The following is a 13,451-nucleotide window of genomic DNA, read 5'->3' on the forward strand; positions in this document are numbered from 1 at the left end:
AAGATGAGCATTACTTGTGATGAAAGGAAATATACCATGATCTATTTTATTTTAATATTGATTTGTAACCTATTAGTTACAGCCAATTTTGAGCTTCATGACCAAGCACCGTTTTTTAAATCTGACATGTATCACTTTATGTGGCAATAACACTGGAATGCTTAACATATCCCCGTGATTCTGATAGTGTTATTTTGTAACACATTGTACTTTATATTAATGGTAAATTCAGGTCAATATATATTTAGTTTTTCTTGTGAAAATATCTAAAGTTGCACAATTTCATTGAAATGCGGTGATGCCCCATATGTCTTCAGAAACTACTGTTTGGTCACACAGCAGGGCTTTGAAAGTAAGAGCGCTATTTGGGTTTTGGGAATGCAGATTTTGCAAGAATATTTTGAGGGTGACATTTGCGTAGTTCCAAAAGTACCAAAACAGCAGAAACCCCTCCAAAGTGATCCCATTTTATAAATTACTCCTCACAATGAATTCATCAACACCGGCAATTACTATTTTTGTCCAACAGGTGTTTTCACTCTGCAACATCCAGAATTCCAAATAAGCCAGTTTAGTGCCCAGCTTGCGCTTATGGAGACTAGCACCCCATACATTTTAAGTGGGCTCTCCTCGCTAGAGAAATGCCAAATATGTGGATACATTGTCTTACCATTAACGTGGAAACCCCTATTTTTAGAATGAAAGATGACGGTCCTGAGTTGGGGCTTGTGTTTTTTGCCTTCCTGGCTTTTTCCCCAAACAGCTTTGTTCCTGGCATATTTTTGAAGCATATTTGTCTCAGTAATGCCACAGTGATTCATAGTCAAACATAAATGGCTGAAATCATTCAGCTAGTGTCTGATACATGCTGCCCGTATTAGCTATCAGGTTTCCTTTAAATCCTCATACAGCTAAGTCAAACTAAAATAAAACAAAGTGATGACATCCAAAATGAAGGAAAAATTACAAAAAATATTATTTTCCTCAAAAGTTAAAAGTGTTCAGTTCTCAAGTTTCTATCATTTTATTTCCTGTAGATAGATATAATGATTAGGACTTTTACAATCTCTGTAAACAGTCAGTCCATATGCTTTGTTTATTTTCTGCTTAAAATTTAATGGGTGAAGAAAAAAACTTTTGCCAAAACCCGGGATTGAACCAGGGACCTTTAGATCTTCAGTCTAACTCTCTCGAAAACTGAGCTATTTCGGCAGGACACATTAAGATTCAGGTATGTTCAACACACTGTAGATGTCACAACTGGATATATTTATTTTTACTTTGACTTATTTTTGCAAGATTATCTATATTTGAAAGTCCCGCTATTTTGCGTACATATTTAAGAACTTACATTAATTCTTTGTGAATGAATAGAAAAAAACAGCAATTCTGCATTTTCTTTACATTTTCAAATTTACTCAATTCGCCAGGGTAATTCTGACTGTGTCTCTGTAGGACAGATGATGATTGAGCATAAAACACAATTTGTAAGCATAATGTTGCATCAAGCTTTATTTTTTCTTAGGTGCAAACAATTGGAGTGATGAAAGAAGATGCAAATTTAGAGAAAATATTCTACTGATTGTTAATGTTGAAAGTGAAAACATTTGTCCCAAAATGTGGTGAAATTTTGATGTCAGTATCACATGCGCATTTCAGACTTGATAAACTATGTTCATCTGCTCTTTTAGCTTTTGTTTATTAAGTATATTTATAGTCTATTGATGCCTGAGATAGAAACATCTGAAATTAGACTTACTGGTAATTCGGTTTCTAGGAATCTTCCACGACAGCACCTTAGGAGTAGTGTTGAGCCACCCCCGTAGTGTTCGAGTTCGGTTCGGTTCGTCGAACACCCGTGTGTTCGCCGAACTGTTCATCGAACTGTTCGTCGAACACCTTCGAACACCGTTAAAACCAATGGCAGGCAAACAAAAACACATAGAAACACATAGAAAACACGTTCAAAGGTGTTCAAAAACTGACAAACTGCTCAGAAGACACAACTAACACATGGAAAAGTGACAAGTACATATAGTCATGCGAAAAGAAAAGAGGTGGAGGAGTAAAAGGAGGGGGAGACACAGATATAGGCATGTCATGCCCTTCTAAAATCCAAAAAGTGAGAAGCCGACACGTTCAGTCCGCTCCTGCCCGTGCCACCTCCGTGTCGCCGGGTTTGTGCCAGAGCCGCGGTGAACCCTGACGGCCAGCCCCCCTCTCCCAATGCTGGTGCCTGTCCGCTGGTGGGTCGATCGAGCCCCCCTGTGGTGGAGGCAGCTCTAAGCTTTTTAATTTAAATTGTCTCTCTAATTTGAATGAATACACTTTAAATCCATTTACAAGGATCTATTGGAGGGCAAGTCTCATGCCAGCAGCCCCGTAATTCCAGCTCCAGTAGCGTCCACTAAAGCTGCTGCAGTTAAAAAGCTTTTGTAAGGATCGAGCTCGGCTGTCCACCGCAAGGCATCCTACTGCCAGTCCCAGCCCCTATGCCTTGGGGTGCCTCCTGATGCTCTTCACTGAGTATCCCGTGGTCCCGAAGCATTTCCTTTGAAAAAATTAAGTGTTCAAACTACAGGTGGTGTAGCTTCCTTAACAGCCGGGATAATCCGCTGACTAGCAGACACTGCTACTAGGCAAAAAGTATTTCCTGGGCTAGATGCAGTTAAAAATTTGTAATTAGATACTCTCGTTGGATGCTGAGAAAGCATTCCATATAGTCTTCTGGCACGCCATATATGATTCTCTTAAAAAGCTTGAGGTAGGGGTCTAGGGGACCCTTTTATAGCCAAAATCACGGCCCTGTATCACAATACGTCACCTAGGCTGAAGATAAATGGAACTGTAGCACCCTGAGGGCTCGGTTGCTACAGAGGTATTGCACCTCACCAGAGGTGTGATATCTCACTCTCAGGTAAGGATGGAGTTTGGATCAGGACCCGACACCTGCATGCATTACACCACATTGCCGTGGGGCAGGGCGACCAATATGCCTCTGAGATGGGCTCGACAGTCCCTGTCCCTGGCTGGAGTGGGGGGAGGGAACACTGAGGAAGGGGAACCCTGTAGTGCAGGAGCAGCAAGGAAGCAGTTCCTGGGTGCATTGAGAAGGGAGTATAAAAGGTGGGCACCATCTTAGTTCAGTGCAGAGAAGTCTGAGCAGAAGTGGCAGGGAGCAGGGGCTCTGCATGAGCTCTGCTCCGGAGGCGGGCCTAGTAACAGAGGCCCAGGCCTGGAAGAGGGAGAAGGAAGGAAGAGGAGCGGAGAAGGCTCCAGGAACGAGGAACGAAGGGATCCCAGGGGTGCGGACGGGCGAGTCGCCACCGCACGCCCGAATCCACCTGCGTGGAGGGGTCAGGCCAAAGGGGGAGACCGGTCCCCGAAACTAGTGGAGGCAGGAAATGACCCTCAGCTAGAAACAGGAGGCTGTGACATTTTATGTGGCGCAGCCCCTCGCTACTCCCGCTAGGAAGGCACCACATAGGGTCAGGGAAACTGGCGCCAAGTTTACCAAGAGGAGGCCCGAGGCAGCCGGACAGAAGGGTTGGTAAGAAAGGCCAGACAAAGGACACACAAAGGGGGTCCTGTGAAGCGCTTTAAAGTTATCTGGGAGTTGTCTGAGCCCCTCACCTGGTGAGCACAGTACGAAGTGGGCAGCCGTTACCTGCAGACGTGGACTGGATAATAAGAACTGTGAGTAAAGGCCCTGGACTGCATCACTGACTCCGTGTCGTTACTGCTGCTGCCCTGCACCATCACCCCCATCCTCCGCATACACTGCCCTAAGGCTATAGTCCTCCTGTGGGGAGTTATGCTACGCTCTGCTGCACCCACAACACCAGCCTCAGCGGTCTGCCCTGCAGCGGCGGTTCACTCTGACCGCAATCCACGGGAGGCGTAGTCGGACATTTAAACATCAAAACCACATAAATAGTTCCGCCACTGGTTTGACCACATGTACACTGTGTTCCAAATTATTATGCAAAAAGTGTTTAGGAGTGATAAGGGAAGAATTTGTTTGTTTGTCAGTTAAACTCATTGATGGTGATGTGTGTCAGGGCTCTTTATATCACTGTAAGCAATTGCAGACACCTGTGCTAATTAGTTTGGCAGGTGTGTCCAATGAAAGGCAAGACTACTTAAGAAGGCTCTCTCACATTATTAAGCAGCCTACATTTTCTGCCAAAATGGGAAAGAAAAAGGATGTGTTGGCTGCTGAGAAGCAACAAATTGTGGAGTGTTTAGGTCAAGGCATGACTACAATCAACATTGTGCGATGATCAGGATGAAGTGTCTTGGCAATCAAGAAGTATGTAGCTGATTCACAGTACACACGTGTGCGTGCTGATAAGGGCAAATTGAGGACTCTTTCCTACAGGCAATTACGTCAGGTTAAAAGAGCAGCGGCAAAAAAGCCTTGTCATAGCAGTAGACAAGTTTTTGAAGCTGCTGGTGCCTCCAACGTCCCCCGAACAACAAGATGCAGGGTCCTTCAGAGGTTTGCAGCTGTGCATACGCCATCCTGTCGACCTCCTCTATCCACTTCACACAAGCAGAAACGGCTCCAGTGGGCCAAACATTACATGAAGACTGATTTCAAAACTGTTTTGTTCACGGATGAGTGCCGTGCAGCGCTCGATGGTCCAGATGGATGGAGTGGAGGATGGCTGGTTGATGGACACCCCACGCAAACACGGCTACAGCGCCAACAAGGAGGAGGTGGAGTAATGTTTTGGGCTGGAATCATGGGGAGAGAGATTGTCGGCCCCTTTAGGATCCCTGAAGGCGCTAAAGATGAACTCCATAATGTATGTGGATTTTCTCAAACAGCACTTCCTGCCATGGTTCAAGAAGAAGAACCGTGTATTTCACAGCAAGATCATTTTTTTGCATGATAATGCACCATCTCATGCTGCACATAAAACATCTGCATCTCTGGCTGATATGGGCATAAAAGGGGACAAACTTATGGTGTGACCCCCATGCTCCCCTGACCTCTACCCCATTCAGAACCTCTGGAGCATCATCAAAAGGAGTGAATATGGTGGCGGGAGGCAGTTCACATCTAAGCAACAGCTCTGGGAGGGTATTCTGTCCTCATGCAAAACAATTGAAGCAGAAACCATCCAAAACCTGACAAATTCAATGGACGAGAGAGTTCAGAAGCTCCTTTCGAACAAGGGGTCCTATGTGAAAATGTAACATCACCTAGAATAAAGTTTTGAGTTGAAAACTGTTTGATTTCAGTTTCTAATAACCTGCTAATGCTTATAATTTCAAAAATGACCATTTTTTTGGTCTTTATTAAAATGAAAAGGTTGATCGAAAAGTTTGGGGGATCTAAAAGTGTGGCATCCCAGTAGTCATGATTACTTCGAATTCTGACAATATGAGGGTCATGTTGCAGGTAGTGCAGCAAGAAGGCACATATGTGTCTTGCGCATCTCGGAGCCCCAAAATTATTTTCCGGGCTAGATGCAGCTAAAAATTATTATTAATTTTAAATCTGGTGGAGCTTAGTATAGATGGCCTAATAGAATCAGTGCTGCACACTGCTACAAAGCCCAAATTATTTTCCAGCCATGATACAGATAAACATGATTAGTAATTTGAAAGCTTAAAACGGTTGGTAGGGTGATTTTAACCAATCATCAAGCTTTTACTCTCCCCAGGATGACACAGGGGTAGAAAAGTCGTTTCGGATCCATGATTTGTTCATCTTTATGAACGTGTGTCTGTCTACATTATCAGTGGAGAGCCGCGTGCGCTTATCTGTCAGCACACCACCAGCAGCGCTGAACACACGTTCAGACAGAACGCTGGCTGCGGGGCATGACAAGATCTCCAAGGCGTAAGTGGCTAGCTCCGGCCATTTATCCAGATTGGAAGCCCAAAAAGAGCAAGGGTCCAGTGACACAGTCATGGCTTCAATGTTTTCTTGGAGATACTCCTGTACCATCATCTCTAGGCGTTGACTATGTGTCAGACTTCTTGTCTGCTGTGGCGTTGCAAAGGATGGGCTAAAAAAGTGGTGAAATGATTCCGCAAAATTGATGTTACCAGCAGATACTGTGGCTCTGTTACGGTTTGAGTGCTGAACACTTGACTGTCCCACGGTTGGCAAGTTGGAACTGTGAGATTCACTACGTGCACCACTGGTGTTTTGTGGAAAAGCACATGTAAGATTCTGCAACAGTCTCTGCTGATACTCCTGCATGCGTGCATCCCTTTCTATGGCAGGAATAATTTCTGCAAATTTACTTTTGTACCGGGGATCTAACAGTGTGGCAACCCAGTAGTCAGGATTATTTCTAATTCTCACAATTTGAGGGTCATGTTGCAGGTAGTGCAGCAAGAAGGCACTCATGTGTGTTGCGCATCCAGGAGCACCAAGTCCCTGTTGTGTTGGTGGCGAGGTAACAATCATGCTTCCTTCCTCTGTCCTCTCCCCCCAACCTCGCACAACAGAAATGTGATCAAGGTCTCCCTCATCTGATGAGTCTTCCATCAGTTCGTCCTCCACTTCTTCCTGGGCTCCTGCACCTTCCTCACTAGTTTGGCTGCTACCATGCTCCCTGGTAAAACCATCTCCCCCACCCTCACATGCCTGCCGCCTTGGTGCTGCCGACCTACTGGACCTTGCAGATGTTAGCCCTTCCGCATACAACTCCTCCTCCTCTACTTCCTCCACCTCCTCTTGTGCCACCACCTGACTCCGAATTCTGTTTAACATGTGCTCCAGCATGTAAATCACCGGAATAGTCATGCTGATAATGGCATCGTCAGCACTAAACATCTTCGTCGCCATTTCAAAACTGTGCAGAAGGGTGCATAGGTCCCTGATCTGAGACCACTCCTCCAGCGTGATTTGCCCCACCTCTGGATCTCCTTGGCCCAGGCTATACGTCAGAACGTATTGCACCAGGGCTTGTCGGTGCTGCCACAGTCGCTGCAACATGTACAGAATTGAATTCCACCGGGTAGGCACATCGCATTTTAGCCGGTGAAGTGGCAGGCCCAACGACTTCTGTAGAGATGTAAGTCGCTGAGCTGTGGGATGCGAACGGCGGAAGTGAGCACACAGCGACCGTGCCCTCTGCAGAAGGCCATCTAGTCCGGGATAGTGGGCTACAAATTGCTGGACAACCAGGTTCAACACGTGAGCCATACAAGGCACGTGTGTGACATTGCCCCGGCGAAGGGCCGCACCCAGGTTTGCAGCATTGTCGCACACGGCCTTCCCTGGTTTCAGGTCCAGTGGAGACAACCATTCATGAAATTGGTTCTCCAGAGCTGACCACAACTCCTCAGCTGTGTGACTCACATTTCCCAGACATTTCAAAGTAAAAACCGCCTGATGACGTTGAGCCCTACTGCCAGCATAGTAAGGAGGTGTGCAGGATCCCTTCTGCGCAGTTAGAAAGCTTGTGGCATGACCAGACAGGCTTTGGGTGCAGGTGGAAGACCGAGAGGAGGTTGAGGAGGCAGAAGCAGTGGAGGAACTTTGACATAAAGAGGATTGACGCACAACTCGTGGGGACGGCAAGACTTGGACAGCAGCCCCTTGTCCTGCTGTCACCATAGTTACCCAGTGCCCAGTCAGCGACATGTAACGCCCCTGTCCATGCCTACTCGTCCAAGTGTCTGTGGTGAAATGCACCCTGTCACACACAGAGTTTCTCAAAGAAGCGGTGATGTTGTGTGCGACATGATGGTGGAGCGCAGGCACACCTTTCTTTGAGAAGTAGTGCCGACTGGGCATCTGGTACTGGGGCACTGCGACGGACATAAGGTCTCGAAAATCCTCTGTGTCCACCAGGCGGAAAGGCAGCATTTCTGTAGCCAAGAGCTTGCAGATGGTGAAATTCAACCTCTTAGCTTTCTCATGGCTAGGAGGAAATGGTCTTTTACTTGTCCACATCTGAGGGACCGAGGGCTGGCTATTGTGCTTAGACGGGGTTGATAAGGGTGTCCCCGGCAAACTGCCGGTCTGTGAGGAAGATGCAGGCGGACATGTTAGGTTGCCTTGATCCAAAGGTGGTGCTATCGATGTCGGACAGCGCTCAACACCAGCTGGTGTTACCACCTCCAAAGAAAATGATGACCTGCCAATCACGCTGGCTGTTGCGGGTAAAGAGGTGGCAGGTCTGCGCCCCAAAACACGTGTGACTGCTGTCCCCCCAGTCACAGAGGATGAAGAGGCCACGGATGCACAAGATATGGCAGACGATGGTTGGCCCGGCCGGCTAGGCCGCATTGTAGCACACTGAGCTTCCCACTGCAACTTATGCTTCATGTCCATGTGCCGGTTCATGCATGAAGTACTCAAACTATGTATTTTTTGGCCTCTACTTAGCTTTTGCTGACAAATGGTACAGATAACACGAGTTGGGTCATCTTTATCGATCTGAAAAAATGCCCAGGCTATGCAAGGCTTAGCACCCATGCGACCTGAAGAGCCACCACGACTTGTGGTGAGAGGCAGAGTTGTGTTTGAGGATGCAGTTGTTGACGTGCTTCCAGTACTATGTCTCTGTCCAGGAAGGCGCAACCTGACCTCGTCGTCACTAGCATCTTCCTCCACCTCCTCTGCTGACCTCATCTCTTGGCTGACTGTGGGTTGACAGTAAGTGGGATCTCCAACCTCATCATCATCACCCTGTGCGTTATCACACCCGTCGTCCTCAGAGCCAACCTGGTCCTGCCCTGACAAAAAACTAAAGTTGTCGCTCCAATCAGGTATTTGAGTCTCATCATTGTCTTCCTCATTGTCTCCACCAACAGGAGTTACAGTTTGGGAATGAGGGTCTACATTATGGTCAGAACCTTCTGCGTCTGGTCCTGGATCCGACTCATAAAGATTCTGAGCATCAGTGCAGATCATTTCCTCGTCTGGATTCACAGAAGCGCTGGAGTCAACCTCTGATTCCCAGGCTATAGTATGAGTAAACAGCTCTGCAGACTCAACCATCTGTTCTACCTCATATTCAGACGGGCAGCTGGAGATTTGGGAGCTGTGAGGAAGCAAGTGCGATTGGGGTGACACCTTTGAGGACTGGAGTATTTGTGATGTTGAAGTTGATGTGGAGGAGAGCCCACTTAAAGGAGCACTTGATATCCGTTGAAGCACCTGCTGTTTTTGTGCCTAATCTGGAATTTGTAGCGATTGGCGTGGCCGTAAGAAAGGGATCTTATCACATTGTCCGCTAAAAGAAGTAGACATTTTAGTTTGGCTGGAAGATGGTCTTTCTTCTGCAGATGTTACTGTTGCTTTAACACCTACCCCACGGACACAACCTTTTTTCCCCTTCCCAACACGCCTATTCCCCTTTCCACCAGCAGCAGGCCTTTTTCCACTCATTTTGGTGGTTAACTAATTCACAACTCTGGAGTTGTTTGCACAAAAAAACAATGGATGGGAACCGAGCAGAGCTGAGTGGCCAAACTGTGGTATTAGGCCAAAACTATTGGCTGGGTTAGATGCAGAAAAAAATTATATTCAATTTGCAACCTGATGGAGGTCAGTATAGATGGACTAATAGAACAAGTCCCACACACACCTAGAAGCCCAAATATTTTTTCAGAGGTAGATGCCGAAAAAAATTGTATTGAGTTTGCAACCTGATGGAGGTCAGTATAGATGGACTAATAGAACAAGTCCTACACACAGCTAGAAGCCCAAATATTTTTTCAGAGGTAGATGCAGAAAATAATTATATTCAGTTTGCAACCTGATGGAGGTCAGTATAGATGGACTAATAGAGAAAGTCCCACACACTGCTAGAAGGCCAAATATTTTTTCAGAGCTAGATGCAGACGAAAAATTATTTTGAATTTGCAACCTGATGGAGGTCAGTATAGATGGACTAATAGAGAAAGTCCCACACACTGCTAGAAGGCCAAATATTTTTTCAGAGCTAGATGCAGACAAAAAATTATTTTTAATTTGCAACCGGATGGAGGTCAGTATAGATGGACTAATAGAGAAAGTCCCACACACTGCTAGAAGGCCAAATATTTTTTCAGAGCTAGATGCAGATATAAATTATTTTTAATTTGCAACCTGATGGAGGTCAGTATAGATGGACTAATAGAGAAAGTCCCACACACTGCTAGAAGGCCAAATATTTTTTCAGAGCTAGATGCAGAAAAAAATTATATTCAGTTTGCAACCTGATGGAGGTCAGTATAGATGGACTAATAGAACAAGTCCCACACACAGCTAGAAGGCCAAATATTTTTTCAGAGGTAGATGCAGATAAAAATTATTTTTAATTTGCAGCCTGATGGAGGTCAGTATAGATGGACTAATAGAGAAAGTCCCACACACTGCTAGAAGGCCAAATATTTTTTCAGAGCTAGATGCAGACAAAAAATTATTTTGAATTTGCAACCTGATGGAGGTCAGTATAGATGGACTAATAGAGAAAGTCCCACACACTGCTAGAAGGCCAAATATTTTTTCAGAGCTAGATGCAGACAAAAAATTATTTTTAATTTGCAACCTGATGGAGGTCAGTATAGATGGACTAATAGAGAAAGTCCCACACACTGCTAGAAGGCCAAATATTTTTTCAGAGCTAGATGCAGAAAAAAATTATATTCAATTTGCAACTTGATGGAGGTCAGTATAGATTGACTAATAGAACAAGTCCCACACACAGCTAGAAGGCCAAATATTTTTTCAGAGGTAGATGCAGATAAAAATTATTTTTAATTTGCAGCCTGATGGAGGTCAGTATAGATGGACTAATAGAGAAAGTCCCACACACTGCTAGAAGGCCAAATATTTTTTCAGAGCTAGATGCAGACAAAAAATTATTTTGAATTTACAACCTGATGGAGGTCAGTATAGATGGACTAATAGAGAAAGTCCCACACACTGCTAGAAGGCCAAATATTTTTTCAGAGCTAGATGCAGACAAAAAATTATTTTTAATTTGCAACCTGATGGAGGTCAGTATAGATGGACTAATAGAGAAAGTCCCACACACTGCTAGAAGGCCAAATATTTTTTCAGAGCTAGATGCAGATATAAATTATTTTTAATTTGCAACCTGATGGAGGTCAGTATAGATGGACTAATAGAGAAAGTCCCACACACTGCTAGAAGGCCAAATATTTTTTCAGAGCTAGATGCAGAAAAAAATTATATTCAGTTTGCAACCTGATGGAGGTCAGTATAGATGGACTAATAGAACAAGTCCCACACACAGCTAGAAGGCCAAATATTTTTTCAGAGGTAGATGCAGATAAAAATTATTTTTAATTTGCAGCCTGATGGAGGTCAGTATAGATGGACTAATAGAGAAAGTCCCACACACTGCTAGAAGGCCAAATATTTTTTCAGAGCTAGAAGCAGACAAAAAATTATTTTTAATTTGCAACCTGATGGAGGTCAGTATAGATGGACTAATAGAGAAAGTCCCACACACTGCTAGAAGGCCAAATATTTTTTCAGAGCTAGATGCAGAAAAAAATTATATTCAGTTTGCAACCTGATGGAGGTCAGTATAGATGGACTAATAGAACACGTCCCACACACAGCTAGAAGCCCAAATATTTTTTCAGAGGTAGATGCAGATAAAAATTATTTTTAATTTGCAACCTGATGGAGGTCAGTATAGATGGACTAATAGAGAAAGTCCCACACACTGCTAGTAGGCCAAATATTTTTTCAGAGCTAGATGCAGAAAAAAATTATATTCAGTTTGCAACCTGATGGAGGTCAGTATAGATGGACTAATAGAACACGTCCCACACACAGCTAGAAGCCCAAATATTTTTTCAGAGGTAGATGCAGATAAAAATTATTTTTAATTTGCAACCTGATGGAGGTCAGTATAGATGGACTAATAGAACACGTCCCACACACAGCTAGAAGCCCAAATATTTTTTCAGAGGTAGATGCAGACAAAAAATTATTTTTAATTTGCAGCGTGATGGAGGTCAGTATAGATGGACTAATAGAACAAGTCCCACACACTGCTAGAAGGCCAAATATTTTTTCAGAGCTAGATGCAGAAAAAAATGATATTCAGTTTGCAACCTGATGGAGGTCAGTATAGATGGACTAATAGAACAAGTCCCACACACAGCTAGAAGCCCAAATATTTTTTCAGAGCTTGATGCAGAAAAAAATTATATTCAATTTGCAACCTGATGGAGGTCAGTATAGATGGACTAATACAATGATGCTATGCCGAAAAGATTTTACTTCACTAGGTGCAGTAAAAAAATGGTATTCTATACACAGGTGGTATATCTTGCAACACAGATAGGCTACTCCACTGACTAACACACTCTGCAATAGGCCAAAAAGGATTAGCTTTGCTAGATTCAGCCATATGCTGTGAAAAAATCTTGCACAGCACTGGCACAGACCTGCCTGGCAAAAACTGATAGGAACTGATATATCCTAGTCCTGAAAAGAACTGCAATTACAATTAGTCTTTACTCCCACAATCTATCTATTTAAGAGCACAGACCTGCCTGATAAAAGTCGTAGGAAATGCTGTAACCTAGTCCTTAAAAGGACTGCAATCACAACTATTCCCTACTCCCAAGCTATCTGTAGATTTGTGCGAAAATTGGCTTGAAATTAACAAGGTATAGCGCACACAGCAACAGCGGTGCCGTCTAACACGCAGCTGCAGCAGTGAGAAAATGGTGGCGACAGGGAAAATGGCTTGGTCTTATAGGGCAAGGACATGTGACATACACTGCCAATGACACATGCCCTTGCTTGTGTGAAAAAAAGCACTTCGCTCCTTGTGTGCGCTGCTGATAGGATGACAGATTGCACCTCCCCACTGTAAATGCGGGAAGAGAAAAAAAAATGGAGATCTTCATTATTCCTGCAGAGATCTATCCCCTGCCCCTTCCCCCACCCCGCTGTACACTCAAACTGCGTATTAACATTAATTTTCATCATTAATGAGAAAAAATCCAGTTATGATTTTGGTGCACGAACAGTTATCGAACATAACCTCGAACAGCCGAATTTTTCTCAAATCGTTCGTGTTCGCCGAACGGCTCGAACACCGCCCAAAACAGCTCGAATTTGAGATTGGCGAACAGTTCGAGTCGAACAACACTCATCTCTACTTAGGAGGTTCACTCTCTGCCCTATTAGGGACAGAGAACACATAGAGATGAAATAGTCCCTCCCATTTTCCTATCCACAGTATTTTTCTGATGCCAAAGCAACAACTAACATATGCACAAAGAAACTATTTGATGTTCCCAAAAGTTTTTTGTGAAAGCACAAATTCAGGACATTTAAGATTTGCCTCAAGGACCCCCAGGAACACTGCCAACGTTGAGAATTGGTTTTGCTAAGTCCCATCGCTTTAAGTTTTCGATTTGAGATTGCCACCAATTGAGCGGAACCCCAACTGATCAGTAACAGGAGTGAAGCTGTACAATTTCTTGAAAGAAAATGCTAA

General features: G+C 44.3%; 1 non-coding gene across 1 annotated transcript; it reads right to left on the bottom strand.

Annotated features, from left to right (window-relative positions):
- Positions 1 to 1,138: 1,138 nt before the first annotated feature.
- Positions 1,139 to 1,212, bottom strand: TRNAF-GAA (transfer RNA phenylalanine (anticodon GAA)). The gene has a single exon. It is a non-coding gene; the product is annotated as a tRNA-Phe (tRNA).
- Between the last annotated feature and the right edge of the window lie 12,239 nt (positions 1,213 to 13,451).

The sequence above is a fragment of the Phyllobates terribilis genome, unplaced genomic scaffold, assembly GCF_046119375.1.
Source record: "Phyllobates terribilis strain yellow unplaced genomic scaffold, ASM4611937v1 Scaffold_12__6_contigs__length_324123572, whole genome shotgun sequence".
Classification (NCBI taxonomy): Eukaryota; Metazoa; Chordata; class Amphibia; order Anura; family Dendrobatidae; genus Phyllobates; species Phyllobates terribilis.